This window comes from Eumetopias jubatus, unplaced genomic scaffold (assembly GCF_037043125.1).
Source record: "Eumetopias jubatus isolate StellerSeaLion01/CBP00866 unplaced genomic scaffold, mEumJub1_p1.0 scaffold_11, whole genome shotgun sequence".
Taxonomy (NCBI): domain Eukaryota; kingdom Metazoa; phylum Chordata; class Mammalia; order Carnivora; family Otariidae; genus Eumetopias; species Eumetopias jubatus.
The window spans coordinates 42,427,481-42,434,089 of NW_028274817.1; the positions used below are offsets into that span (position 1 = coordinate 42,427,481).

General features: G+C 44.0%; 1 pseudogene; it reads right to left on the reverse strand.

Annotated features, from left to right (window-relative positions):
• Positions 1-5,048: 5,048 nt before the first annotated feature.
• On the reverse strand, positions 5,049-5,480 carry LOC148163017 (histone H2B pseudogene; annotated as a pseudogene).
• Positions 5,481-6,609: the final 1,129 nt, after the last annotated feature.

The window sequence follows — 6,609 nt, forward strand, 5'->3', positions numbered from 1 at the left end:
TTCAGCACATGTTTTAGTAGAGAGCCCACTCTGCTTCTCTTCTCCTTCCTAAGACAGTAGTGTTTTGCCACAAAACTAAAACGTTCTAAAAGAGTCGATCAGTGTTTTCGTTAGCTCTGCTGTGTATGGTGAATGATTCCCTGGAACTAGCCGTCCACTTCTCCCCACCAAACATCACTGCAATGCAAGTAATGTTCTGACCAGTGGGTTGTGAGTAACCTAGGAACTACACTCAATGTACGTCTCTCTGAGTCCAGGAAGGAAACCAACATCCCCTGTGATTTTTAGGAAAAGGGGTCTGAACAGAACTTTGGGGATGAAGGGTGGGCCGTGGGTGAAAAGTGTTATGGAAGGCAATACATCCCCAAGTGTGGTATAGGTCCCTCTGCAGGCACACGAGATGGTTTTAAGTGGCACACAGATTTTTTTTCTTACAATTAAGCAGTTTACTTAGTGTGAATTTAAAATATACAAACACCATGTTATCCTGTGACGTTGCAGATATTATGGCTTAGGAAAATGTTTTCAAATATATTGAAAATAAGTTCCTTAAAATAGCTCTATTCAATAAACAATTGGATTGGTGATATGCACATGTAGCAAAAAGCTTGAATCTGACTTTACATGCCATCCAAATGGTTATAAGCTTCCGAGTCAGAGAAACCTCATTCAAACACTCCCTTCTCCTGTGAGGTTTTAGGCTTCGCAGATAAGTTGTACATGGCTTGCTTTTGCACACCTCGCCACACGTGCTTTACTGACAACTGTGGTGGGTTGAAATCTCTGACATATCTTTCAAGCACCATCCAAGGCTATCCTGCCAACCCCGGCAGGCCTTAACCAGTTGGCACGTCCTGTACTTCCGCACATATTTTAATAGACAGCCCACTCTGCTACTCTTCTCCTTCCTAAGACAGCAGTGTTTTGCCACAAAACTAAAACATCCTAAAAGAGTTGATTAGTGTTTTCGTTAGCTCTGCTGTGTACGGTGAATGATTCCCTGGAACTAGCCATCCACCTCCCCCCACCAACCATCCCTGCAATGCAAGTAATATTCTCACCAGTAGGTTGTGAGTAACCTAGGACTCGACTCAATGTACGTCTCCCTGAGTCCAGGAAGGAAACCAACATCCCCTGTGGATTTTAGGAAAATGGGTCTGAACAGAACTTTGGGGATGAAGGGTGGGCCATGGGTGAAAAGTGTTATGGAATGCAATAAATCCCTACGTGTGGTACACGTGCCTCTGCAGGCACACGAGATGGTTTTAAGTGGCACAGAGATTTTTTTTCTTACACTTAAGCAGTGTAGTTAGTGTGAATTTAAAATATACGAACACCATGTGACATTGCAGATATTATGGCTTAGGAAAATGTTTTCAAAGATCTTGAAAATAAGTTCCTTAAAATAGCTCTATTCAATAAACAATTGGATTGGTGATATGCACATGTAGCAAAAAGCTTGAAACTGTTAGAGGAAGGATTTTACATGCCATCCAAATGGTTATAAGCTTCCGAGTCAGAGAAACCTCATTCAAACCTGGTCTACCACTTACCAGCTGTGTGAATTTAGGTAAGTAACCTAATTTCTCTGAGCCTCAGGGGAAAATGGAGGAGAATAATAGTAGCAGCTTCACTGGACTGTTGTCAAGCTAAAGCCAGGAGCTTTACACTGCAGTGGTATGAGGGCCCAAAACCTAGCGCCGGGTGTTCTGGTTTCCAATGCTACCTCTTCTGCTGACTGGCTCATTGACATTGAGCAACTTACTTTATCTGTCTGGGCCTTAGTCTCCCCGTCTGGAACATGGGACTCTTAGAGGGTTAAATGAGTTACCACATTTGAAGTGCTTAGAAATATTTCTAGTATATATGAGGCATTATGTGTTTCTTAGATTAAAAATACCTGCATATAAAAATGCCTGACACCTGACTCCTAGTAAGTCCTCGTGAAACATTACCCATTGGTGGTGCTTTGTGTTGCCAGCGCCTGGAACAAAGAACTGTACAGTCAGAGTTTGATTAAGAAGCAGCATTTAATTGCCCAGGACTCATGCAGAATGGACAGGGCCCAGCACCTCTCTGCAGTAAAAATCAAAACACAGGGCCGTGGCCATAGAGGCTGGGCCTTCTTAAAGAACTGCCAGGAGTGGGGTTGGAGAGAGGCCCCAAGCTAGCTTTCTTTATCTTGTTAAAATAGGTGTGGGTCATTCCAATGAAGAGAAAAGGAAATTAAGTTTCAGAGAAATTAAGCAAGTCGCCGAATGCCACCCAGCCTATACATGACAGAGCTGGGTAGAATGCTATCTTGATGAAGAACTCACAGCCCAAGGGGAGGAATAGAGAACTGGTGCACTGGGGTTCTGATGAAAGGGGTATTTTATGGAAATTCCTAAGGTAGAGGTATGGTGATAATGATAGTAATGTAACAGCAACACCATTAACTGAGATTGAGCCAGTATTACTGACTACCTCTAGACATTGTCCTATCTCCCAGTCCTAAAATAAAGCCCCTCTTCTGTGATACCATTAACACTCTCTTCCTACTTCCTGACCGGTATCCCTTTTCCTTGAAAGAGTACCCGATTTCTATCTCCATTCCTCATCTACCTCATCTCACTCCTCAACACACTGCGGTTTGTCTTTCTTTCCCAACCCATCACCGCCTCTTCTGGGACTCTAGAACATCTGCTCTCATCCGTCTTCCCGTATTTATTCAACAACTACTGAGTCCCTACCAAGTGCCATACATGGTACTCCCTCCTGATATATGACAGCAAAGGAGACAAGGTCTCTCTTCTCAGGAAGTTCACATTCCCGGTAAAAACAAAACTTGGATCTGCTGACTGATTGCTCTCAAAAGCAGTTCACTCGATGATGGAGACGATCACTAACAGCGGGGCACATGATGGTCATACCCTCAGAATAGATATTGTCATCAGGGCGAACCTGTTTGAGCACCTTCTAAAGGTAGGTAGAGGAGAAAGCTCCAGGCAGCACATTGACATTCTTAATCTTAGGGCATCTTGGAGCCCTTCGTGTGAGAAAATGCAAAATCACTCACTCAGGGATTGTGACAACAACTCCTTTTGAAGAAAGAGGAATGAGTTGGAGAATGAAGTAGGGCTATTAGTATCGGGCTTGCATTTCAATGAGGTTAAGAAATAGATGTGAATGCTCATAAAATTGGGAGTAATGAAACAGCTCAGATGAACTTATAGCTTTCAGATCACTTCTGATTGGGGAAGGTAGGCCTAAACGACATCAGCAAACAAACCACACAATACCTATGTCCGGGCTACAAACTTCTTCGAAGTGCCTCCGATGAAGTGGTTCCCTTCCACAAATTTAAGGAAATTTTAATATTGGAACATCGATAACTTACTTAAAAAAAAACAAGAAAAAGAGTGTTTGAAATGGCTGCTGAAGCTACTGGAAGGGCATGTTTGAAATCTAGTAAGTTACCTGAAATGGCTTAGAAAACCAAAATTGTCATTCTGAGCACATAGATCTCAAACAAAATCTTAATACCACCTTTGCTGATGAAATGCTACTATCATTCTTATTAGAGCCGGAAAGTGACAAGAAATCTCTTTATCAGCATTACAGTCGATAGGTATCTGTGACTATTTGGAAATTAAATTTTAAAAAGATGTAAGCGCTAAAAAAAAAGAGAACGAAAATAGTTTTAGTTGATCTGAACACGCTGCAAATGAGTAAACACCTAGGACAGCTTTATCTTGGGAAACTTTACACTCTTAGAAAGAAACAGGAACCTTAGCAGACTCTAAGCAAATGCAACCTGAAGTCAGGCATGGCTTTTATGTTTGTTTGTTTGTTTGTTTACACATAGACATATTTGCAGTGTCTATTCCAGATAGAGTAGATACCAAGGATTCTGTTGAGTGAATGAATGAGCCATATTTTCAGTCTTTAGGTAGTAAGAATGGTGGGAGTGGGGTGAGAAGATAAAGGAGATGACGAATTTAAATGAGAGGTGGTAAGAAGTAACCGAATACAGTTCTCCTCAGCACCAGGAAAATTACTTCAATTGTAAGTCTTATCTCCACATTTTCTTATGGACCCTGGTGGAGCGTGTGGCTCTCCTGTGTTCAAGAACTGACCTTGCACTTACGAGTCTTGGGAGTCTGTGCTCTCTGGATCTGAGTTGCTTCTGTAATAAACTAGTTATGATGGCATTGTTGTAAACACCAGATAAAATAGTACCTGTACAATTATGCTGTAACTAACAAACATTTTATAGTGCTACGGTGATATTATCACAAACAGGACAGTACTGCTTTCTCTGCTGTTGAAATAAAAGACCTGATTAAAAAAACACACAAAACAAAAAACAAGTAAATAAATAAAGAGGAACCACCGAAGCTGTACTGTCAATAACATCTGCCAATATTTACTGTACAAAATATTAAGACAGAAATGTTCACATGTATTCCAGAATCCACTTAAAAATTGTACTAGGAACCCATTATATCACGTTAACATAAATTTCAAATGCATATGGAAAAATATCTTTTCTATAAGAGCATAAAGGAGATTGACGTTGCTTCAGATACTTAAAAATCCCTTCAATAACCCGCCTAACAGAAGTCAGACAGATTCTGATTTCAGCTTCTGCACTTTATCTGTTGCCATATCACCCATAACGAACCTCTGGAAAATTCACCACACGCTCATGAGAGAATGAGAGAGAAAAAGGTAAACATCATTATAACAAAAATAACCCCAATTATGGCGGACCTACAGAAACATCGAACAGAAATGACCGCGTAGGAAAGCCAAGAAAAGCGGCATGGTTAAGCAGAGTCCACAGTGGTCCAAGGGAAAAACTGCACGCAAATATAGATGAAAGCAGTGCCGATCATGTTTGGTTCAAAGTAAAACTACTTTAAATATCCACAGAATGCCACAACGAGAACAAAAACTCTAGAGTTTGTCCCACTTTTTAAAGCCTACAGGCCTTTTCCCGCCAAGTGAGGTGGCTCTGAAAAGAGCCTTTGGTTTGCAAGGTGGTCAGGTGGTCTGGAGGCAGCTCATCGGCAGACGGTGTACCTGATGATGGCTTTGGTGGCCTCGGACTCGGCGTGCTTGCCAATCTCCCCGGGCAGCAGCAGGCGCACGGCTGTCTGGATCTCCCTGGTGGTGATGGTGGAGCACTTGGTGGAGCGGGCCAGGCGAGAGGCTTCGTCGGCGATGCGCTCGAAGATGTCCTTGACGAACGAATCCAAGATGCTCACGGTCTTCTGCGAGAGGCTCAGGCCCTCGTGAACCTGCTTCAGAACCCTGGGGAAGTAGGCGGCGAAACTGTTGGGGCGGCGGCGGTGGCGGCGGCGGCGGCGGCGGCGGCGGCGGGGGCGACATTGGCGGCTTGGCTGCTCGTGCTTCGGGCTCTTCGGGTCCGCTGCTGTGGGTTCCTCCGTGCCCGGGCATTCCCCAGAAGGGGTCTCACAGCCAGGCTCAGCCATGTGGGGCTCGCCTTCTCGACAACTCGGAAGGAAGGACAATGGCGGCTGCCGAGGGGGCGCTGGCCCATTTACAGTTGCTGCATTTCCTGACGTCACGGGCAACCTCCATATCTGATTGGACAAAATGCAACGCAGGGGAGCGGGACTCTATGCCAGGCTGTGTCCCCTGTGATGGCATACCCTCGAGCTTCACATCACATCGGACAATCAGAGAAGGATCCAGTGCCCACTTAACTTGTTGGGACTTCGGTTAGAAGATCTTTCAAACATTCCATTTCATTGTGCCTTTTGTCTGCTCATTTTCAACATCAAAACAGTAACAGATCTTAGGAGAGTCCTGTTTTTATTGGAATACGTTATATTGCACATCATTACCATATTTCTGATAAGCAGTAAGTGCCATTGGATCAGGACATGCTAGAAACCAGGACGCTCTGGAGACCCAGAGTCAATGTGTCCATCTCTTAAAATGACACCAAATGTAAAGTGGTGGTGTTGGAAACACATGAGTACATAGGGAGAGAGGAAGAAAATGATGCCTGGGTTTAAACAGGCATGTGTAACAGGAGGTAGCAATATTGGAGCACCTTCCCTTTCTATTCAATTGCTTTGTGTGTGGGGGGGGCAAATTTTTTGGCAGGTGGGGAGCAGCACACAAGAAAGAGAGGCATAAATTGGACAAGTCCATTTTCATTTATCTACCCAAAGGCAGTATATTAAGAAATTACAATTAAGAGGTGTGTGGGGGGGTATTTCAACTGGTCATAAGTAATTACACATCTTATAATAGCTCCTGGTGGTGCTAGTTTGTAAATGCTGTAAGGAAGGGCCAACAGAATGGGATAAACCAGAGCTGAATCTTATTTCCCCATGTTTTCTGCACAAAGCGAGAGGTGAGTATGTGAGATTGGGGTGGCTGTCTGTCGAAATGCTGAAATGCCTGGGGCCCTGTGATCCTTCAGGTGTGTCCACAAGAGATAACCAAAGATCCCAGAAATTCTCAAGCAGAGCTCTCCTGTGCGTGCCTGGCCTGCCCCAGTGGGGCAAGACCAGCGTAGTGCCCAGTAGTGCCCAGAGTAGAATGGAGAGAAAGTCAAGCAGCCACGAATCCCCAGCGAGCCTCCATTCT